This window comes from Eptesicus fuscus, chromosome 4, assembly GCF_027574615.1.
Source record: "Eptesicus fuscus isolate TK198812 chromosome 4, DD_ASM_mEF_20220401, whole genome shotgun sequence".
Lineage (NCBI taxonomy): Eukaryota > Metazoa > Chordata > Mammalia > Chiroptera > Vespertilionidae > Eptesicus > Eptesicus fuscus.
The window spans coordinates 95,216,503-95,242,279 of NC_072476.1; the positions used below are offsets into that span (position 1 = coordinate 95,216,503).

Genomic DNA, 25,777 nt, shown 5'->3' on the forward strand with positions numbered 1-25,777 from the left:
ACACCCTCTGGCAAATGGGACCCATGAGGGGATGTCCAACTTCTGGTTTAGGCCTGATCCCACCTACTAGGTATACCAGTTAAAACTTCGGATTTTGTAATCAAAGAAAACATGATAATTTCAAGAGAAACATCAAAAGTGCTTTATTCAAAGTAATGTCCATCACTAGCTACACATTTCCCCATCTTTCAGGTAATTTGTGGATACTATCCCAATGGAACTTTTCTTGTTTTGAGGCAAACCATTCAGAGACCCAATTTTGCACTTCTTCGTATGTTTTGAAGTGCTGCTCAGAAAGTGCATGAGCCATCCATCAGAACAAGTGGTAATCTGAAGGAGCAAGGTCTGGTGAATACAGTGGATGGGTTAATTCTTCCCAGGCAAGATCTTTTAACGTGTCGCTAACTGGTTTTAAAGTGTGTGATGGTGCATCATCTTGAAGCAAAATTATTTTGCTGCATCTTCTGGAACATTCTGGTCGTTTCATGATCAAAGCATGGTTCAAATTATTTGTTGTTGGTAGTGATCAGTATTAATGGTTGCACTTGGTTTTAGAAAGTCATAATACACCACACCTTCCTGATCTCACCAAACGCAGAGCATTGTCTTCTTTCCGAAGCGATTTGGCCTTGCAATCGATGTTGATGGATCAACCCATGATTGACCTGGATCAACCCATGATTTTGTGCATTTGGGATTTTCAAAATAAATCCACTTTTCATTGCCAGTCACAATTCCATGCAAAAAAGACTTTCTTTCGTGCCATTGAAGCAACATTTTACTGATGACTTTTCGGTTTTCCATTTGTCTTTCATTCAGTTGATGTGGGACCCATTTTCCTTCCTTTAAAATCTTTCCCATTGATGTAAGTGATCGGAAATTGTTTGCTGAGCAATGTTTAATCTTTCTGCAAGTTGTTTTTGAGTTTGACATGCATCTTCATCCAATAATGCTTGTAATTATTGGTCTTCAAACTTTTATGGCTGACCTGGACATTCTTTGTCTTTCACATTGAAATCATCACTTTTAAAGCATTTAAAACAGTGTTCACAAGTATCTTGAGATGGAGCACGTTCACCATAAGCTTCCCAAAGTATATCATAACTTTATCTTCAAAGTAAAGTAATGAATTATAACTTCCCGCAAATGCTCTTTTTTTGGCAAAAAATTCGACATTTTTAAGTGTGAAAATATATATGATGTTGACACCTTCAGAAAATTTGACATATGAAGTTTTGAAGCTTGTTATCAATACAACAAAATAGCATACATATCAAATCACATATATATCAACGTATGTGTAACTCCATCTATTGAAAAAAATCTGCATTATTAACTAGTACACCTAGTAAACTGGCAGTCAGACATCCCTCTTACAATTTGGGACTGCTGGCTTCTAACCACTCGCTTTCCTGCATCATCACCCCTAACCACTCTGCCTTCCTGCTTGATCACCCCAACCCCTCTGCCTGCCTGCCTCATCACTCCTAACCACTCACCTGCCTGCCTCATCACCCCTAACCGCCTCTGCCTCAGACCCCGCTGCCCTGGCTTTGTCCGGAATAACGTCTGGAAGTTCGTTCGGCTGTCTGGTCTAATTAGCATATTATGCTTTTATTACTATAGACTAGAGGCCCGGTGCATGAAATTCATGCACGGCAGGGGTGGGGGGTGTCCCTCAGGCCAGCATGCACCCTCTCCAATCTGGGATCCTGGTGGGATCGGGCCTAAATGGGCAGTCGGACATCCCTCTCACAATCCAGGACTGCTGGCTCCCAACTGCTCGCCTGCCTGCCTTCCTGATTGCCCCTAACCGCTTCTACCTGCCAGCCTGATCACCCCCCTAACCACTCCCCTGCCAGCCTGATTGATGCCTAACTGCTCCCCTGCCAGCATGTTTGCCCCTAACTGCCCTCCCCTTTAGGCCTGGTCACCCCTAACTGCCCTCCCTTGCAGGCCTGGTCCCTCCCAACTGCCTGCCCCTACTGGCCTGATCGCCCACAACTGCCCTCCCTTGCAGGCCTTGTCCCTCCCAATTGCCCTCCCCTGCTGGCCATCTTGTGCTGACCATCTTGTGTCCACATGGGGGCAGGATCTTTGACCACATGTGGGTAGCCATCTTGTGTGTTGGAGTGATGGTCAATCTGCATGCATATTACTATTTTATTAGATAGGATAGAGGCCTGGTGCATGGGTGGGGGCCAGCTGGTTTGCCCTGAAGGGTATCCCGGATCAGGGTGGGGGTTCCCTTGGGGTGTGGAGTGGCCTGGGTGAAGGGCCTGTGGTAGTTTGCAGGCCAGCCACGCCCCCTGGTGACCCAAGCAGAGGCCCTCGTATCTGGGATTTATGTAGATAAATCTTTGTAGCCTAGAGCGGAGCCAAGCCTCCTGCTTACTCTGTGGTGGCAGCCATTTCTGTTGGAATTTATGTATATCTATAATTAAAACTTTGTAGCCTGGAGCAGAGGCCTAGGCCAGCCAGGGCTGCAGAAGCTTTGCTTCCTCCATTGCCGGGGCAACCCTTGCCTCCTGCTCTTTCCAGCTCTGTAGCTGCTGCCATTTCTGTTTGGATTTGTTTACCTTCTGTAATTGAAACTTTGTAGCCTTGAGTGGAGGCTTAGGCTGGCAAGGGCAGGCAGAAAGCTTGGCTTCCTCTTTTGCCAGGGAAACCCAAGCCTCCCTCTTGCTCTCTGTGGCTGTAGCCATCTTGGTTGGGTTTATTTGCATATTTGCTCCTGATTGGCTGGTGGGTGTGGCTGGTGAGAGTGGCTTGTGGGTGTAGTGGAGTTAGGGTCAATTTCCATATTACTCTTTTATTAGGTAGGATAGGGTCATTGACGATATAATTAGTCAAGTTAAAGTGATGTTTTGGTGGGAGGCAATCCAATGTGACCCTTGTCCCCCAATGGGGAAATTTTGTCCCAGAGACTGATACACATGGAGAGTATACAATCTGAGGGAGAACAGCATGTGATGATAAAGGCAAATGCAGTGATATTCTGCCAGCCAAGACACCAACCCTGCTGACACCTTGATCTTATACTTGTAGCCTTCAAAACTATGAGATAATACATTTCTGTTATGTAAGCCACCCGATTTGTGATAGTTTGTTACAACACCCTAGCAAACAAATACAAACATCATTTCTCTCTAACATGCTTTTGATAAAAATGGTTTGGAGTGTTTTTGAGGATATATTCTTTAAGAAATACATGGAAATGAGTGTTCTGTGTTGCACAGTAATTGCAAACGTAGTATTTTGTTTTAACTTTCTGCAACCCTACTGATATGCTTCAAGGACAAATATTTTTATCTTTTTATTCAGTGATATAATCCAAGCAACCTGAATGGTATGTTTGGCATATGGTTGGCACTCAATAAGTATTTCTTGCATGAATGATTGAATTCTCTTATGAGAGTTGAAGGGTGTAACTATTACTTCTCCTTGAGTAGACTGCTATTCAACCATATTATAGAAGAGGCCCAAGGGAGTAATCATCAGCAGAACTAAAAGATATTCTAAGCAAATATTTTGGGTCAGATCTGTAAGAAAAAATATTATATTGAGCCTCTAAACCCCCAAATTAAAGAAAATACCAGAATCCTATTTTCAAGCTTTTGTTTCTATATGTCCGTCATTGACCCATGATACAGGAAGAAATATTGAGAAATTAAAGCCACAATGGAAGGCAAATTTCTGAAAAGTACCTTCTTCTAATCATTTAGAAGATGACTTTAGGTAAGCTTTTTACTCATCTGTCTTTTCAGAAGGTATAATAGTGATTGGACTTAGTCTGGCAAATCATCAAGAGGTACATGTTAAATCACTGCTCTCACCTCATTCAAAAAGAAAAATATGAATGCACCCCACTTTGGCACAATTGCTGAGCTAAAAATGGAAAAGCAATTCACATATTCAGAGTCTACAGTTGCACTATTATAATAGAAAAGGAGTAATAAGAGTACTAATTTGATCTGCGTTAGTGGGCTAGGGAAAAATCTTGAAATCAGGGTGAGTGATGATAGCACAAAACTCAAGAATGCGTCTAAAGGGAACAAAACCAATCCCTTATTATACTTGTTGTTATATAATTTGCTGGTTTGTTAAGGGACCATTTCTGATTATCCCAATTCATAATTTTACTTTAAATAAATGTCTATAAGAAATCTATGCTGAATTTTTACTACTTAATGCCTGTTTCTTGAGACAAAAAAAAATCAGTAAATACTGGGAGTAATATTATATTATTTTAATTGTATTTTAGGTCATAATAAAAAATTAAAAAGGTCAGGGGTGGATAGACATGCTTAAATCTCATCTGCTTCTCAATTAAACTAGTAGAGTAATGACAATGTTAGACATGTGTTTCATCTGATTTTGTTGAGTAAAGTTTCCTAATGTTTTCAACAACTTCCCAGATCAAGTAGTTTGCCGTCAATGAAAATTATCAGACAATCTAGTTTCTATATGAATTTGAAAATAATTTTAAATTTGTGTAGGCCAATAGTATGTAAATAAATATTATTTGTATGAAAAATATCCAAACATATCTGAAAAATAATTGACAAGACTGTAGAATCTTTACATATACAAAAAATGATAATATAAGATATATGCAATTGTTCATGATTTATGGATGAAGATAAGACTAAAGAAGTTAGTGGGGATTGTTGTAAGTAAGCATAAGGTTGAAAGTCAGGCATATCTAAACACAATTATTGTCCGTACTTACAAGTGATTTAACTTGGTCATATTATTTTACTTCTTGAAAGCTCAGTTTTCTTATATAGAAAATGGAGACAAATCATTTACTTATAGGCTTTTTTGTGAGTTTTAGAGACTATATGCAATCCTTGGTATCTTAAGATCTGGCTTTTCAATACATAAGAGCTCTTCATATTAGTATGAATATTAATAGTCATAGTCTAGGCCCAATCAAGTTGGAGTTTCTAATCTAAGCGAGTTTTCAGCATAGAGCAAGGTCTTTAAAATGAGATATGGGAGCAAGAAAGATTAGCTACTCTATGGAAAAATATAAATTTTTATCAATATATAGGTGGATCAAGTGAAATCTCAGTTCTTAAAGAAAATACGTCTTTAAAAATGAATGAAATTACCAAATATGAATAATAAAAGTTTTATTTTAACTCTATTCCTAAAATACAAAATATAGAGATTGGGATAAATTGGGTGAATAATATAAATGAAAGGAAATGGAAAGCTCCCTGGGTAATGACAAGTTTTAACAGGAAGTTTTAAAAGATGATTTTAGAGACAAAATAATGGGAAGCCTATAGCATAAGCATAAAAAACCAGCTACTTTGGCCTGTGTGGAATAATCAGAAAATGGGACATATCCCAAGATGGGATATCAGAAGTCATCAGTGAATGTAGGAAGAAATGCATGAATGGTTTATAAGTGGATAGGAAATATAATTCTTTTTTTTTTTTTTTTAGTTCCATGATTAGACTAATAAAGTATTTATCCACAGAGCAACTTGAATGCTATAAGACAACAACCAGTTAACAGGTGTGAATCCCACTGCTAATACTCATATTATTGTTAGGCCCACAATTTTGGATGTGAGGCAAAAACTTTGATTTGAATATTTGTTAAAAATCAAACACCAATTTCCACTACACTTCTGTGCCTGGAATTTCTACTATGTTACTATTATTAAGACATAGAAAGAGAAGAAATGAAATCATTCAATTTGTGGCAACATTTTGTGAGTCCAGACTCCTTGCACAGTCTTCTCCTACCTGGAAGCATGTAGTAGAGGATCTTTCAAAAAAATATATTCCCAAACTGAATTGGATACAGTCCCTGACATTATTTTAATGTTATGTTGACCAATGAGTCCTGGGGTGAAATGTTCATTGGAGTCTGTGGGAAACCTTTCAATTTGTGATCAAAGAAGATACGTGCAATTTGCAGCATCTTTTCAATTCCCTCTTGCCCTTAACTTTTACCTTGAATATGGTTACTGGTCATTAGCAACCATCTAGAGAATATGAGGTAAAGATTATACTAGCACCATAAAGTGAGCTGTCAAGTTTTTTTTTTCTCTTTTATATACAGTAGAATACAGTAGAATATTATTTTAGGACTGGAATTATCTTTTTCTTGATCATTTCATAAAATTGAGTATATGGATTTTCACTGACTTTTATTTAAATTGCTTTTAATGTGGGTATTGATAAGGAACTTCAGATTACATATATCTATTAAGAAAGTTTTTGACATGTATACATTCCTGGAATTTACCCTTTTATCTTTTTAATTTACTCTCAAAAGGTACTTCTACTTAATATCTATTCAATTTGTAGTCCAATTTTATGTTCCCAAGATTATGTATTTCAGCTGTACTTTATTTTTTAACTGATCTTGAGGTTTAAAAATATTATTAATCATTTCAAAGAACCAAATTCAGTTTCTCCTTCCTCTACCTCCTCCTATTCCTTCTCCTCCTCCTCTCCTCCTTGTTTTCATTTTTATCTCCATATATTTTTGTATCTCAATTTCTTCTCTAACAATTCTTTTCTATTCTCTAAAGGCTAATTTGTTGTTGTTGTTCTAACTTCTGAACCTTTAACCTTCAATATTTTTAGTTTCTAAATTTTACACTTAAGGATAAAAATATTTCCATCTACTGTTTTACATATATCATATTAGATTTAAGATATAGTGCTTTCATTGTCATTTTTCTAAAAATACACTAAATAACTTATTATTCATCCTTTTATTACTTAAAGAACTTATTAATTTTAATTGTAATAATACCTTTCACTGTCATAAATACCTGGTATACCCAGAAATAGCATGTTTCTGATAATAGTACTAAATCCAAAATGTTCTGTAAGTTATCTAAATTTTTATGAATCCCTTTATGGTAATATATATATATACCTACCTAATAATAGACAAATATGCAAATTGACCATACCTCCGACACACCCACAAGCCACGCCCACCATCCAATCAGAGCGAGAATGCAAATTAACCCAAACCAAGATGGCTACAGCCACAGAGAGCAAGGTTTCCTAGGTAACAGAGGAAGCCAAGCTTTCCACCTGCCCTTGCCAGGCCTAAGCCTCCACTCAAGCTACAAAGTTTCAATTATAGAAGGTAAACAAATTCAAACAAATGGCGACAGAATAGAGCTTAAGAGAGCAGGCCAGGGTTGCCGAAGGCAACAGGGGAAGCAAAGCTTTCCACACACCCTGGCCGGGCCTACCTGCTTAAGGCAACAAAGTTTCAATTATAACCCCAACACAAATGGCTGTCGGCCTCGGAGGGAGCCCCAGGCTTGGCTCTGCTCCAGGCTACAAAGTTTCAATTGTAGTAGGAAAATAAATTCCAGATACCAGGGCCTCCGCTTGGGTTACCAGGGGGCGTGGCTGGCCTGCAAACCACCACAGGCCCCTCGCTCAGGCCGTCCCATGCCGCAAGGGAACCCCCACCTGATCCGGGACACCCTTCAGGGCAAACCAGCTGGCCCCCACCCCTGTACCAGGCCTCTATCCTATCTAATAAAAGAGTAATGTGCAGATTGGTCATCACTGCAACACACAATATAGCTGCCCCAATGTGGTCAAAGATCCTGCCCCCATTTGGACACAAGATGGCCACCACAAGATGGCCAGCAGGAGAGGGCAGTTGGGAGGCACCCGGCCTGCAAGGGAGGGCAGTTTAGAAGGACCAGGCCTGCAAGGGAGGGCATTTGGAGGTGATCAACCCTACAGGAGAGGGCAGTTAAGGGTGACCAGGCCAGCAGAGGAGGGAAGTTGGGGGCAACCAGGCTGGCAGCAGAGTGGTTAGGGGGTGATCAGGCAGGCAGGCAAGCATTTAGGAGCCAGCAGTCCTGGATTGTGAGAGGGATGTCCCGGATCGGGCCTAAACGGGCAGTCGGACATCCCTCGAGGGGTCCCAGATTGGAGAGGGTACAGGCTGGGTTGAGGGACAACCCCCCTCTGTGCACGAATTTCGTGCACCGGGCCTCTAGTATATATATATATTATTGATTTCAGAGAGGGAGAGGGAGAGAGAGATAGAAACAGCAATGTTGAGAATCATTGATGTGCTGTCTCCTGCACGTCCCACACCGGGGATTGAGCCTGCAACCTAGGCATATGCCCTGACTAGGAATTGAACCATGACCTCCTGGTTCATAGGTCGATGCTCAAACACTGAGCCACGCTGGCCAGGCAGAAGTTAGCATTCATTAACTGTATATCCCTGGCTATGTTGTTGAGTCTCATTGTTTTCTTATCGGAAACTTGCTTGCAATTATATTCCTCATGTTTGGGGAGATTAAATTAGATAATTTATATAAAACTACTTTCCAGCTTTATAGCACTGTGCAGCTTTCAATATAACAAAATGACATGTTTCAAAAAGATGAAAAGCTTGACATCTCAGTAAATAGAACCATTTGGTGATGAATACAGCACTCTGGATATTATGGTGAAAAATAGAAAACTGAAACCATGTTCTTACTGCAATATAATGTGGTTCAGAAATTATACTTTGAGACTTAAGGAAATGTTATGCTGCACAGATCTTAACTAGAGGGGTTGTCAAAAACTATGAAAGGTTTGAAGCTCTAACCTATTTGCAAGCTAACAAGTTAGCTTCCCATTTTCAATGATGCTGGTGGAACGCACAAAACCCCTGGGTCAGAAAGAATGTTGTTACTCTGAGAGAGCAGCATGAGTTTCCTATTTGTATCAGTTCCCCTTGCTCTGTCCCCGATTCTCTTGAGGCAATGGAGAGTACCCCAGTTGAAAGCTATATCCAGGATGGAGCTCTGAGCAAGCCTGCCCAACATTTCCCTGAAGAATGGCATTATTTTTTATTAACCTGATCTGAAAATGTGCTTTCTACTCCATAATTGGATACTCTATGTTCCAAGGCTATTTGCTACACAAACATCCTTGAAATAATCTGAGACACAAACTGTCAATGATTCACAAGATTATCAGAAATGTAAGAGATCCATTGAGGATTGTCTCTCCACACGAGTATTTACTACACATTTCTGTCCACTAATAACATTCATTATTTTTATTGCAAATCATATATGCATTTTTATATGGAAAGCATAAAAATTGATGCAGCTCCTATAATGGAATATTTTGAGAACTAAGATTTTGGTATTTGTGTTTAATAGCTTAATAACCTCACATGAATTAAATTAGAGAGAGAAAATAACATGATTCATGACAAAGGCATTTATTTGTAATTTCTAAATAAAATGACATTTACCATTTCTCCTAGACTATATTTTTATCTCAAAATAAAATCACATCTTTTATGACATTTCACCTCCAAGAGGTGTGGTAAAATAATCTAAATGAATGTCTTCTACTTGTAAAATCTGATAGCAAGTACCAGATAATACGAATTACACATTTTCACAAAGGAGTTGATGGTTTCATAAGATCATTTGGACATGCATAGTACATAAAAGATTAATCCATGTTAAAATATAAATCACTGAAAAAAGCATGCCACTAGTCAGTATAATATTGCTAATTGCCCATTTCAAGGAAGATCCAACTATAGAAATTTCCTTGACATTTTCCTCAGGCAAAGCAATTGAGAAAAATCTACTTAGTTTCTTTGCAATTTCCCTTTTATCTAAAAGAACTTCATTTACACCCTCTTTATATAGTAATCCCACTGATTCTCAAGCTGGCTTCCTTCTTTTAATATGCTGTTAGAACTTTATAATGTTGCTTTCAAGACTACATGCTGGTGACTCTATTTTCATTCTGCCTAACTTCCAGTTTTGTTTCCATATGAAGAAAGAGATTCAATAAAAGTTACCTAAAAAAGAATCTCTGATATGCTTGCAGGATATAAATCCAAGGCCTTAAATTGAAAAGTTAACTAGACTAAGAACAAATTCAAATTTGAATATATTGTAGACTTAAATTATTAGAAAAAAATAATTCATTTTGAATTAAGATTCTCTGAAATGCACCATTGCATATCTATCACCCAAAATTTTAAACTATAATTTGAAGGGCAATATTGAGAGTTGAAAACTTTGAGAGATGTATCCTGGGCGTAACTAAATACATATTGACACAATTTCAGATAACATCAATTTTTATGTGAATCTATGTCAGTGTTATTTATTAGGAGTATATGTTACATTTTTAAAACAAACTGCCATGCTCAAGAACAGCAATAGTAATTTATGTAAGACAGACCTGGGGTATTAACTTGACAGGAACAATATGAGCCAACAATGTGTTGAGAAACACAGTATATCTAATTGAAACTTACACACCATTATTGAGAGCATCATGTGCTGAGAAAAGGAAATGATAATCTCTGATAAATCTCCAGAGGCCACCAACTCAGGGAAAATATTTCTCTCAGTTCCTAGTATTGCAACTTTACTTGAAGAAGAAGTATGCAGAACAAGTGTTAACTATCTGATTTCATTTATATGCGGAATCTAAAGAACAAAATAAAAACAAACTCATAGATACAGAGAACAAACTGATGGTTACCAGAGGGAAGGGCGTTGGCGGGTTGGGTGAAAAAGATGAAGGGATTAAGAAGTACTGATTGGCAGTCACAAAATCGTCAAGGGAAAATAAGCTAAACATTGAAAAGATAGTCAACAATACTGTGATAACTATGTATGGTGTCTGCTGGGTACTTGAAATACCAGGGGAAAACACTTTGTAAAATATATGATTGTCTACCAGTATTGCACACCTGAAACTAATACAAAATAATATTGGATATAAATTATAACTGAAAAATAACATTAAAAATAAATAAATAAATAACGTATTTGAAGCTGGGAGTAGGCGTAATGTGAATTACTCTAGAGAAAAATAAGGAAGTTATACACAAGTAGTTTCCAACTAAAATCTATGAAGACTATTGAAATAGAGAAAAAGCTTATCATTATAATGATGGAATGGATTACTTTCTTTCAGATTATCATCAGCATAGTATATGCTAAAGTATAGCTCCCCAACATTTCATGACTATTCCTTGCCAGCAGTGGCATGTGAAAATTCCTGTCCAGCACTGATATCCTGTAATTCTGTGACAGTTAACCTGTAGATTTCTAAAATTTCCTTTTTCTTACTGTGTGTTTTTTTTTTATTATTTCAATAGAAATAATATGAAGTAAAATTAGTAATTGGTCAGAGGAGGATATTAACATCAGACTATTCAATTAATTTACTTTTTAAAAAGTTTTCTTTAAATATTTCTTTCAGTTAAGAGAAACGCATTCAACAGTTCAAAACACTTTAAATTTTTTATACCCATACTAGAGGCCCGGTACACAAATTTGTGCACCAGTGGGGTCCCTCAGCCTGGCCTGCACCCGCTCCCAATCTGGGGCCCCTTAGCACATGTCGGACTGCAGGGATCGGGCCGAAACCGGCAGTTTGACATCCCTTGAGGGAAGTAGTAGTGTGTGAAGCAGCAGATGGCCGGGAAGGAGCCTGAGTTTGGGCTGGGAACTGTGCCGCTCATGCTCATCCTGGCCCCACTGTGCCTGCTGCCGCCACTGCTCCGTAAACTCACTGAGTGGCTCCCCCGCTGTGGGAGCACACTGACCACCAGTGGATTGATACATCAGAAATATCTTTGTTTTAGCCCAGCCAGTCTGGCTCAGTGGTTGAGAATCAACCTATGAACCCAGAGGTCACATTTCAATCCCTGGTCAGGGGAAATGCAGGAGGAACCAATCAATGATACTCTTTCATCACTGATGTTTCTGTCTCTCTCCCTCTCCTTTCCTCTCTGAAATAAATGAAAAAAAATATATATATATATATTTAAAATCTTTGTTTTAATTAATGGTTTTATTAGGTACCTATTGGTGCATTAAAAATATCTCACAATTTGACAGCTAATACAGCAAACATTTTCTCACAGGTTCTGACAGTCAGAAATCCAGGTGTCAGTCAGTTCCTTCTGGCTGAAGGTCTCTTATGGTTTTATAATTATGCTGTTGGCAGGGACTGTGGACATATCTAAAAGCTCAAGTGGGGAAAATTGTGATTGTTGGCTGGCTGCAATCTCTTATTACCTGTATTTCTGCACAGGGCTGTTTTATGACATGGCATCTAGCTATCATAATAATGAAAGGCCAAGAGGCGTCACGACCACAATGACCAAAGACCTGTCACCATGAGGTGGCATTGACCACTTCTAATTCCTTCCCCCTCCCCGCCAGTGAGCGGGGACGGGGTGGGATTGGGGACTGGGGACTGGTGAGCAGACTGAGCTGCTGACCTTTTGGTCCCTCTCCCCGGCCCGCAGGCTCCGATGGATCAGCAAGGTGAACAGGGGAATAGCAGTGAGTGGTGAGAGGACCAGGCTGGCTGTCAGGCCGTTGGGATCACCAGCTCATCCTCGGCTGTTTGGGGGCTCAGGCCTGCGGTAAAGCAGGCGCCAGAGACATTACCTCCATGCACGTGCACTGGGCTGGCCGCTAATGGAACAAGCGCCCTGCAGCCCCCCTCGGTGCCTCAGGCCCCATCAGCAGCAGCAGCGGCAGTGATGGGCAGCAGCACCCGCGTGAGCGGCCCTGAGCAGGCAGCGCGTTCCATTAGTGGCTGGCCCAGTGTAAGCGCATGGAGGTGATGTCTCCGGTGCCGCTTTCCCGCAGGCCCCGGAGCAGCCAGGAATGAGCTGGTGATCCTAACGGCCTGACAGCCTGGTGGCGGAGGCCGTATTCGGCCTGGGGACTGGCTAATGGGCAGAAGATGGCTCTGATCACAGGAGGCTAGGCCTAGGGACCCTACCCTCACTGTGCCTCTAGTGCTATAATAAGACAGTTGGCTTCTACCAGGGCAAACCAGCCAAGAGAGAATGAGGAAGGCAAACCAAGATGAAAACCATATAACTTTTTACAGCTTAATCTCAGGAATGGCATGGCATCACTTCTGCTGTACATTATGGGTTCAAAGTCAGTCAATAGTCCTGGCCATACTCAAGGGGAAGAGGAAGAGAATAGACAAGGCTATGATATCAGGAGGTGGGGATTAGTGGTAGCCATCCTAGAGTCTGCTTATCAGAGTAGTCTTTTAATTTTTTAATCACAAAGTACTCAGAAATATTTAGCTCTCAGTAGAATCTATGTTTTATTAAAAACAATGTTATAAACAACGGAATTAGTATTCATGAGTTCTTCCTCAAGGGGGCCATGATCTCACCACATTGTTAGTGCCCATTCAAAGTGATGCATTCATGGGGGGGCGGGGGGGGGAATGGTAAGATATGTACACATATAATTCCTTAAAAAAAAAAAAAAAAGAACAGTGATGCATTCAAACATTTCTTTTTTTAAATTTATTTCAGAGAGGAAGGGAGAGGGAGAGGGAAATAGAAACATCAATGGTGAAAGAGAATCATTGATTGGCTGCCTCCTGCACATCCTCACATGGGGTTCAAGCCCACAACCGGGCATGTGCCCTGACCCAGAATTGAACCATGACCTCCTGGTTCATAGGTTGACACTCAACCAGTGTGCCACATCGGCCAGGCCAAATATTTCTTATTAAGGATGTCCTGTGCTGTTATTCTCTGATATTATTCAATAGAAACCAAAATTAGCAATTAGTAAACAAATATCTGTTTTTAATATTAAGAAAATATATTCTGTTATCATGAGTATTTTCTCGAGTGTCTATCTCTACATATTTTTCTATCCCCACACAGCTAAAGCCCACTTATGCCCCACTTTTGTCATTAAGTTCACCCCTCTTTTCAGAGAAATTGGAGAATTTAAATATCACAGGAAGACAGTTCTTCATATTCTGTTTTGCGGCTGTTCTCACCTTCACTTTGGTCCCTTATTCTGACAACCTTGTACCATAATATCTAATACCTCCTTGAACACTATGTTCATTATAAGCTACCTTAATATATATCAGGATTTTTGATGGATTTATTACCTGCTGTTAATTGGTTAGGTCTGATGCCCTTTACTTGGCTGGTTGAATTCCTATATTTTGCTTTAGAGACATGCTTTATTTATTCTACATGCACCTTAGTAAGTATAATATTACTGCATGGTTAATGTTGCTATAGACAACATGTGTAAATATTCTAATGGTTTCAAAGCTTTATTAAGACTTTTTATATTTAATTTTAATAACATTAATGGTTGAATATTGCCATTTTATGATTGAGTTCATTGAAAGGTTAATTTAAGTGATATCTATATTGTACAGTTAGTTAAATACACATTTTGACTCCTGCACAGATTAAATTCTATATAATTAAATAGTTAAATTACCTAATATTAGACTAAAAGATTATAAAACAGTTTATAAGTGAAGGGGACTCTTTTCCTTTTATTAAAATAGGAATAACTAGAAGGAAACTTGTTTCTGAGAAAACTTGGTTTAAATACGACATCTAAAATGATATACCCTTGTGATAAGTCAGACATTCTGTACTGCCAAATGCGAGGAACGGGTACTTGGGGATAATGTGTTGATTTTTGAATTGCTAGATCGATCTGAGTGTTTGCAACACTCCTCGTTGTCTCACTCTTGCCAGGAATCTTGGCATGACATCCACTAATGATATTGCTAGAAAGAACAAAAGCTGAGGCAGGATTCCCAAGATAAACATTAAGGAAATTCACTGACCTGGCAATCAGTAGGCAATTTAAATAACTCTAATCAATTCAAGAAAGTGGGTATTAGAATGTGGTATTTAAGCAGTAAATGAATTTTTTAAATGGTGCACATGTATTTTAAATGGAACGTCGGGGATGCACAGAGGATTCTGATTTATTTTATTTTAAAAAAAGAAGAAATATGCTCTGACCAGTTTGTATCAGTAGATAGAGCATTGGCCCTGGGACTGATGGATCCGGGTTCGATTTAGGGCATGAACCTCAGTTTCAGGCTCAATCCCAGGCCCTGGTCAGGTATGTGCGGGAGGCAATGAATCAATATGTCTCTCTCACATTGATGTTTCTCTTTCGCTCCGTCTCTCCCCCTCCCTTGCACTCTCTTTAAAAATCAACGGAAAAATATCTTCAAGTGAGGATTAACGAAAAAGAAAACCAAAAAAAGAATTTTAAGTAATTTATTTATAACAAAAATAATAATTAGTAGAGCTGAGAGTTCAATCTCTTCCCTTAATTCTTACTTACAGTATATAATATACTACAGAGAGACAGCAGTGGTTGCAGTAGAAGACTGTCCATTGCTTAAGTTTAGTGTTAAGTTTATTTGCTTTTTTTTCTAGTGAAAGCTTCATTTTTAATTAATGGATTCATCTATAAACTATATGCTGTGCCAAAGGAATTATAACAAACTAGAGTCCAGGTGCACGAATTCATGCACGGGTGGGGTTCCTTGGCCTGGCAATCGGGGCCGATTGGGGCTGATCCTGGGCCGGCGAGGGGAGGTTGGCTGTAGGAGTGCACTGACCACCAGGGGGCAGCTCCTGCATTGAGCATCTTCCCCCTGGTGGTCAGTGCGCATCATAGCAACCGGTCGTAAAGGTCGCTTAGGTTTTTATATATATAGATTAAGCAAAATGTTGAGACTGGAAAAATTTGAGTTTAAAATTGGATCTTACTTTATTTACTATTTTAAAATCTATCTGTGTTACTGTCACCCCAATAAATTTAATAAAAGAGAAAATCTACCTATGTTGCTGTTTATGTCTGGCTTTGGTTAATGAGATCATATAAATTGTGTAGAGAATAAAATAGTATATATTACCTATGTTTGAATAATACTTTGAATTCATACATTTATTCATTTTATAGAGGATGTTTTATTCAATCTGCCTTGGTTTCAAATGACTTTATTTTCCCCTGTATACCATCTTACTCTACTTTTCCTTGGTATCTCTTTCTAATGTATCAAGTCCTAGCATTGTCTGCTCTGAAATCCTTTATTCTATTCTCCATTAAAGGTAGATTCCATTCTTCTGTGCTTCTTTAGCATTCTATGCATATGTACACTTCTGTCTGTCACCTCACCGATAAAATAGTTATCTTCTCATCACCCCCGAAAAAAACAAATAAACAAACAAACAAAAAGTGAATTTGTCTATCAATATCTAGCCTTGCCAACTTTTTTATTTTTATGAAAATAGTCCTATCTTGGTATTAGTCTAATAAACTTTTGCCCTATATAGCATATTCTCTATTTTTTATGAGTTACCACCTTATTTCCATGAATCCATCATCATTTTGGCTCTCTTCTATATTTTCAAACATAAAAAATAATTAAACTTTAGTTCATTCTAATGCATTTCACTATGGCTCGCCAGTCTCCTTTTTTATTAATGCATAATTTCTTGAAAAGATGGCATGTACTCACCACACATTAATTCCTCAGGTCACTCCAGTTGAAAATCTTCTCCACCACTGCATGAAATAAGTCTACCCTAAGTTACCAATAACTTCCTCATTGCTAAATCTTAATGCCAACTTTTATTCCTCATATTGATTAATTTTGCAGCATATTGATTAATTTTGCAGCTTCTTTATTTGTTATTACTTCTCATCTTTTAATTTCTTACCATCCTTATTACTTTTTTTGTTCTACTCTATTCATACTCAATGTTTTTGTTTTTTATGGATTGTGATCTCCCTTACTCATCACAGTATAACTTCAAATTACATAACACCCATATTTACTTTAAGGAGTTTACTTGCAAACTTCCATTTCCTTCTTTCGCATATTTACACTCTTATTTATGTTTGTTTCTACATATGTTAAATGCCTCACAATACATTACTATTTTTTTAAGTTTAGACAGTCAATTATTTTTATAGACTTAAAATAAGAAACTATGTATTCTATGTTTATTCACTTTTAAAAACCATTCTCAGGACTACTAACTTTTTAGCATAGCTCATATGTCCATCTGTTATCACTTTCTTTCAGAAGAACTATCTGTAATATTTTTTGTACTGTAGTGTAGGTCTCCTGATAATGAATACTCTTAACTTTCTAAACTTCGTTTTATCTGAGAAGGTCTTTATGTAAGTGTTAATTTAAAACACATCATTATTGAGGCATAAAAGACATACAATAAACTATACATATTTAAAACTTAAAAATTAACTTTTGACATAATATTGCAAGTGAAAATATTATCACAATAATTTTTAAAAAGCATATCCATCACCTTCATGTATTTAGGCAACCTGTATTTCTTTCAGTCATTATGCTTTTTAAAAAATGTTGACAGTTTTTTCTCTGCTCACTTAGGGAACAAATATAGAGTGCTTGAACTTAATAGATGAAGGTATGATAAAAAGACATAATTACAAAGTTAATCACTAGAAAACATGTCACAAAAGAAAAGTTAAAAAAAAAAACCTGTAAAAATAGAAAACATAGCATAAAAGTTTAAAGGGAACTAGGATTAAATATATTATCATATCAATACATTTAAGTGCGTTTAACTTAACCTATTAAATTTCAGTTCAGATAACAAATTTGCAATTTTTTTCGTATATAAGGGATATACCTAAATCACACTGGTTTTTTAAAAAATTAAAAATGAAAGCATGACAATGATATATGCAGTATAGACAAAATTATATGAAAAGCTGTTGATGTAAAAGAAGAAATAACAAATTTTATATTAGCCACGTGGATGCAAACCACAAAGCATTAAGACAAAGAAGACTTGTAACACTGAGTTTTGGCATTTCTAAAAAGGAATAAGGAAGCAATCTATGCAACTATAATTTTAAATGAAAAACATGTTGAATAATAATATGAAGAGCAGGCTATTCTCAGTAAAAATTAGTAAATTCATCATTTTTGTTATCTGATGGATATAATTTTGAATTAAAAGGTTCAGATATAAATTTTTAGGTTTACACTTGATTATTTTTTTTATAATATTAAAAATTTTAAATAAATATTTCATTTAGTTAGAGAAATTACAAAGTAACTTAGAAGCACAGAATGTATGACATAAATTAAATGTTGAAATTTGTAATACACTTTAATTAATGAGAATCAGAAATTCCTTTTACAGAAAAATACAATGTTGCTTTTGATATTTCATGTTGCTCTTGAAATTCCCATTATGTTGTTATAAAAGTCAATATTCTTTTGTATATAGCTATTTTGTATGACCATGGCAATTGCTTTCACATAGAAATTTCAGTCTGTACTTGAGTACATAAAGTGTGTAAGTCTTTGTTGCACATAATAATTTTAGTTCAAGAGGACATCATATATACTGAAGAATTGTGTCTTCTTTTATTTTTAAAAGACCTATTTTGATATTTTTATGATATTTTAAAAAAGACACCAAAGCAAAAATACATTTGGTTTCTTTAAATTGTGAGATGTTTAGTAATATATATATATGTGTATGTGTGTGTGTGTGTGTATATATATATATGTGTATGTATGTGTGTATATGTATATATTTCTTCAAGTAAATTTTTATTCAATGTACTTTACTTTTATAGTCCCATTTACTTATTCAAGTATATAATATATGCTACCCAGAAGTATAAGATATTAACAAATTTATTTGTAAGTTTAAAAGAATGAGTCATGATGATTATTGAATCCAGAAATTCAGTGCAGGATTTTTAATATTTGGCCTTCATTTTTTTATTTGTTTTTCTTTGCATTGAGTACTTGAACTTGAGGGTAAAATTTGATAGGGTGACTTTTCTCTAATTTCATTTGATTCAAAACTTGTGTGAATGTGACTGAATAAAAAAGGATTAAATTATTTGTAAAATCCAATTTGCCACACTATAGCAGATTCCCAGAAACATAAGTCTTAAGGCTTTAAAGTCATTTAACAGGGTGTGTAATTTGGATCTAACTACAGCTGAATAACCTTGAAGAAAGTAGCAAAGTACCTTGAAAGAGTACTTACATGTGTGTCAAATAAAGTCCTGCTGAACACACTCAACCTGTCTTCTTTCCATTCTGCTTTTTTTAAATTCTAGTTTGTTAAATTCAAACAAGTTCTTCCTACCTCTCATTATGTCTCCCTTTTTCTATCCTTTGCTTCTTCCTACCTCCTCCTTCTTTTCTTTCTGTTCTAGGCCCTAGGCAATACATTCGTGTCATATAGTGACCAAGATGGTTCTCTTATAAGTCCCTTTTATTTGACCAAATATAGGAACTGATCTCTATCAATGTATGTGTGAGTATGTATGTTTGCGTTTGTATGTTGTGGTGTATGAAGAGAGAAACAGAGACAGATAGACAGACAGAGACCACAAAGGGAAGAGAAAGATGTGAAAATCATAGCTTATTTATTTTGATATTTTTATGATATAACAGATAAAATAAATAGCAATTTTACAAAACCATTATCTTAAACTAAAAGCTAGATACTCAGCCTTAGCCTGTTTGGCTCAGTGGATAGAGTGTGGGCCTATGGACTGAAGGGTCCCGGGTTTAATTTCAGTTTAGAGCATGTACCTGGGATACAGGCTCTATCCCTGGTTGGGGCCTGTGTAGGAGGCAACGAATCGATGTGTCTCTCTCACATCGATGTCTCTTTCTCTTTGTCTCTCCCTCTTCCTTCCACTCTCTCAAATAATCAATGGAAAAATATCCTCAGGAGAGGATTAACAAAACAAATAAATAAAAGAAAGATACTCAGAGCAAGGCTAATATTTTGTTTCATTAAAGAAAGTGAATAGATGTGTCATTTTAAAAGGCACGATGCTAGTGATTTCAATAAGATGTTCCCAAAGTTTCTCCTTTAGTCTCTAAGACCTCTATAAAAATATTTTAAAACTATAACCATAACCAATGAATTTTTTTCATTTTCACTATAATTCCATTTAGTAAAATGTGATTGAAAACAGAAAAATATGTATATGAAATTTAGTATTTTCTATGAGTGGTAAAATGAATAATTATGTGACTAGAAGTTAAAGTAATGGTATTAATCTAGAATGTAGCCCAAATCCAAAAATAAAAATGGACCATGTGAAAAATTCATCATTGGTTAGGTTATTTCGCTCCAATGAACAAACTCGGAATCTCAGTGGTTTATGAAATGTCCCTAGTTTTCTCTTGCTTGCACATTTCGGTAAAGATTAACTTGTGGGGAGGAGGGCTCTGCTCTACATAGTCTTCCCTAAAGGACGAAGTCTCAGGGTGCCTACACTCCGTGCATCCTCATTTCCTAGGCAGGAAAATGGAATCATGCCAATTTAACAAGTATCATGTCTCCTCAAGGGTCCATCTGGGAAGTATAGCAGTCACTTCTGTTAATCTTTCATTTGTCAGAGCAAATCACATGGTCATACCAGACTTCAAAAGTGAAGGGAAAGACATCTGACCTTGCACATGGAAGATGGAGAGGCAGAAATATATCTGAAGAACACAAACGACTATTAGTAATTATTTAAATGAAAGCCTTTGAGTATCAAAAATTCAATGTATAAGTGAGGCACATATTGACAGTAGTTGATATAAGAAATTCGGGTGAGCCCAGCTCATATGGCTCAGTGGTTGAATGCCGACCTATGAACCAGGAGCTCACAGTTTGATTCCCAGTCGGGCACATGCCCTGGGTTGTGGGCTCAATCCCCAGTGGGGGCATACAGTAGGCAGCCTACTGATGATTTTCTCACCATTGATATTTCTCTCTCTCTCTCCCTCTCCCTTCCTCTCTGAAATCAATAAAAATATATTTTTAAAAAAAGAAATTCAGCTGAAAATCAGTAAACAATATGAGACATGGGCTGAAAAATCCCCATGTATTCTACTGCATTCACAAATTTCTGTCCAAATGAGAAGTCATTGTCTCCTAGTCTCACCATCCTCTCCAGCTCTATCAGATATGGGCCAGAAGTTTTTGGTTTGGATAGAAATTGGTAACTTCAGACTCATTAGTTTGTGGCATAGTTTGTCTGAGCTTAATCTTAAAACATGTTTTTGTGTCTTCAATATTCACTGTTTGTCTTTATGAACGTTGTGTTTCTGTTTGCATGGCAATTATAAGCCTGGGAGACAGAATCATTTCTAAATTTGTCTGCACTAATGAGGTTCTGATATCTCATAAGCACTTGATACATCTCTCTCCCCAAAGCATTATCCCTGAAACTGAACCTTAGTAACAGGCATGTATATTACACATATGAAAATGTCCCTAACTTTCCCAAAATTCCAGTATCAATACTGTCAATAAAACATCTTATCATTGCCACAAATAGGATTTGTCCCCTTATGACATACTGATAATGTCCATAGTATACTTAAACTTGGTTTGATTTTACCTCACAAATACTGTTTTGGCTATCTTACATGGGAAAGCATTATTTCAGGCCAGTTTGTATCTCTGAGTTAAACCTATTTCTAATGAATTACCTGTGTTCTTTTTCAGTGGCTGCTGTAACCACTCACCACAAACATGCTGACTTAAAAGAGCAGAAACTTATTCTCTCACAGTTCTGTAGTATCACCAAGGAGAAATCAAGGTTTTGGCTGAATTTGGGTATTCCTTCTCTTTTTCCAGCATGTCAAGTTATATTCCTTAGTTCATGGCCCCCGTTTCTACCTTCAAAGCCAATATGTATTAGCTTGCAAGGGCTGATATTACAAAATACCACAGATTGGTTGACCTAAACATCAGCCCGGCCAGTGTGGCTCAGTGATTGAGTGTCGACCTGTGAACCAGGAGATATCAGTTCAGTTCCTGGTCAGGACACCTACTGGGTTGTGGGCTTGATCCCCAGTGTGAGGTGTGCAGGAGGCAGCAGGTCAATGATTCTCTCTCATCATTGATGTTTCTATCTCTCTCTCCCTCTCCCTTCCTCTCTGAAATCAATAATAATATGTTTTTTAAAAATACCATAGACTGGTTGACCTAAACATCAAAAAATAATTTGCTCTCAAAAAGGCGGCTAAAGCCCAAGATCAAGGCATTGGCAGGGTTGGTTTCCTCGGAGGCCTCTCTCCTCATGGGTGTATGGCTGCCTTCCTGCTGTGTCTGTACCTGCCTGTCTCCCTGTGCCTAATATCTCCCTTCCTGCATTCTCATCTCTCCTCTTATAAGGATATCAACCTATTGGATTGGGGCCCACCCTAATAATCTCATTTTACCTTATTTTTACCCCTTAAAGGCTTTGTGTCCAAATATAGTTATACTCTGAAATGATTAGGGTTTAGAGCTTCAACATATGAATTGGGGGCATGGCACACATAATTCAGCCCATGACACAGTGGCATAACACCTTCTGTCGCTGGTTCTGTCTTCCTCTTCTTCCATTGCAGTGCTAATTTTTAGTATTTACCACATACACAATTATTTTCCATATCTTTATAATATGTTAAAATTATTGCATATATAATATTTATTTAGATTTCATAATAATGTGGTAACTCATTATTCTATGGTCTCTTTTTCCCTTCCTTATCTATGGCACTCTACACTCCCCTCCACTCAAGCCATTACATGTTTAGTAAATAATGTCAAGACTTCTCTATGTATATGGAGATTTTGGAGTAAGCATGATGTAATTCTGTATGCTCTTCTCTTACATTTTATTTCTCACTTAACAAAATATCATGAAAGTGCTTCCAAGCCTTTTGGTAAATATATACATATATTACACATGCATGTATAGACTATATGTGTAATGTTTAATAGCTGCATAACAGTCCCCATTAAAACGTACTATTATTTACTCAACCATTCCTATTGATGGATATTACAGCTTTCTACAAAAGATGCCAAAGTAATAATTTTATATATTGATGCTTTCATCTCTAAATATCTATAATAACAAAAGCATAATATGCTAATTAGACCGGACATCCTTCCAGACGAAGCCAGGGCTGCGAGGGCTGATATTACAAAATACCACAGACTGGTTGACCTAAACATCAGCCTGGCCAGTGTGGCTCAGTGATTGAGTGTCGACCTGTGAACCAGGAGATATCAGTTCAGGGTGTCAGAGGGAAGCCAATGCCGGCAGCTGGGGGAAGGAAGGCCTACTCTTACACGAATTTTGTGCATTGGCCCTCTACTTCTTGTATAAAGTACAATTTTTGACTGAAGAATGTATATTCTAATTTTAATTGTTATTATCAGATTGTTTTGAAAAAAATTAGCAATACACATTTCTAATAGCAATGTATGAGAACACCACATTCCTTATATTTCTGCAAGCACTTGTTGTTATTTATTCATTTTTCCTAATCACAAGAAGTCAAGTTCATTGTTATATTTACTAGTATTCAATTTCCTTGACAATCTCTAAGATTGAGCATCTTTCCTTCAGTCTATTGGCAGCTGGAAGATACTCTTGGGATATCTTTTGCCAATTTTCTTTTTTATCACACTGGATCTTTTTCTTAATAAGTAGCAGGTGTTTGGACAGTATAAATACCAAAATTTTATCTCTGTAAACAAATGTTAATAGCTTTGTTTAGAAGCTGTGTAATGGTATAATTTTAAATTAAAAAGTATAAAACTTTGTACAGTCAAATATTATATATTTTATTATTTCTGAGTTTCTTCTCTTCTAAATTTCTCTTTCCCTTGTGTACACATTTATCCCACTAACATTTCTTCTTTAATCTTTTTTAACTTTAAGGCCAGTTTATTAAGTCAAAGGACTAAAGTTATCAGAAAAATATTCTCCTGAAAGTTATTATTTATTATTTAGAAAAGAAAAAAAAAAACAAGAGAGGAAAATCTATACCCTTTCAGCATAGTCACAGATGGCGTGGCAGTCACACCTCTCTTTAGATGGGGATAGTCCATTGTTGGTCAAGTCACTTTCTGGGTCAGTAGGATTGTAGTCTGGGTCATCCTCACCGTCCTCCAGCTCCAGTTCATTATTTCCTGGAACAAAGACTCAGCTATCTCATTGTTCCCAGCATCCTCCAAGAACTAGATATCAGATGTGCCAAGATTATAATCTGTTTCAAATAGCTATTTCCCATTTAATGTAATAGTTCCTGCTTGTTCTTCTTTCATTCATTTCTTCTTAATTTCCAAGAGTTCTGCATCAAACTTGGGTTTCCAACATTAGAAATTCTCAATTGTAATAGTAGTGCCATGAAATAATTGCTTTTACCTTTTTTTTTTCCTTTTGTTTCTTTTCCTCTTTTCTACTAGGTTTTATTTGATCAACTCATCTAATGTTTCTTACAGAGCTGTCACTAAGTAAAGATCATTACCATACCAAAGTTCTCTTCTGCCTGCAATGCTAATAATTTTAAAATGCCTGAGACAGTATTATCTTCTAGATTTCCCTGGGAGAATATTTCATAAACAGGGGCTTCCTCTAGGTATTTTTCACTGTATGTAAAGTTGATGATCATCTGGATAATTTCATCATTTTCTCCAGACTCAGATGGCACAATAATGGTGACACTGAGAGCATTTTCTGATGATGCTGTAAAGGAGTCGGGGTAGATGGACTCCAGAGCCTCCATCTGGTTGCACTGATCCTCTCCATAATCTGCCATCAATCAATCAGGGCTCTCACTGCTGTCCATGGATCGCACAGACACTCAGGCAGCATGCTGCAGTCCATTCCCAGGGATACACCTATGTGTAGTTCTTCCTAACTTTATAATCGGTCAACAAATATTTTTCTATCTATTCTCTCCATAAAGAAAAAAAAAAAGATTGTTTTCAAGTGGCTACTAAAATCAATATATACAATATCCTTTTTCTTTTAAAAAAAATATTTGGTTAATTTTGCATAATTCTTGGAATGGGGACCAATATAATTTTTAAACATTATCTAATTTATTGGAAAGACTCAAAAACCAATTATAAAACATCCATTTCAATATTTTGCCACTCTCATCAAACTTTCTTGCATTAAATCAAAGATTGTGGCTGAGTTTTGCCATTCTCTATTTTGTGTTGCTTTTTTCATTCCCAGTGCTTACTCAGAAATCATCAATAGTTCTTCCAGCTTTCAATTTCTATTACACTATCTCTCACACTTTGGAGTGCCTACTTTTTTTTCTGGAACAGAATGTACTTGAGTACTTTTGATTATATTGGGATTGAAATCAGGACACCAAGAGAAAGGGACTAATCAAAGGGTTTTCACAAATCTACTATTCTCTTTCAATAATAATTCCTTCTTTTTTTGCAACAGAAATTCTTAACATGATTTTCTGCATTGCTTTTATTTTTTTGCCTAGTGATGGAAAATTTAATGTTTTCTTTATTTCTGAAAATTATTGATCAGAGCTACAATTTAATAGTAACCAAAATGGTGATAGGGAAGGAAATATAAGAAGGTTGACTTTCAAGTCAACAATCTGGTCCCTTTAGAGAACACTGTCATGCAATTCCAAAAAGTTAAGGGATCATGCAGTTAAACCATGTTATTGCTTCCATTCTAAGAGAAGTTAACCACACACAGACACTCACACACAAATACACAGGAGGATGCTGTAAGCTGTGGTTCTATCATCTATATTGCATTTACTTCTCTAGATGCAGAATATCATTTTACTTACTGATTTTTAATTAAATTTATTGGGTTGACATTGGTTAAAAATATTATTTCGATTTTAAGTGTATAGAGGATGCATCATAGAACTGTACACTTGAGACCTATACTGAATTCTTTCAATGGTGGACCAAAGTAAGTTCACTTTCTGTCAACTGTCTATATGTGTCAATCATAGAGTTAGTTATGCATTTTAGTATCTGCATAAGACCAACTGTAGGCTTACTTTCACTTATACTCTACAATTTAGAGATATTGCCATTATTTTCAGTTCTCCCAGTGGAATAAATATCTAGAAAATTTTTCCTAAGGGGAGGTTT

At 36.8% G+C, this 25,777-nt stretch overlaps 1 pseudogene; it reads right to left on the reverse strand.

Moving 5' to 3' along the window:
* Positions 1 to 23,672: 23,672 nt before the first annotated feature.
* Positions 23,673 to 24,450, reverse strand: LOC103305286 (RWD domain-containing protein 1-like; annotated as a pseudogene).
* Between the last annotated feature and the right edge of the window lie 1,327 nt (positions 24,451 to 25,777).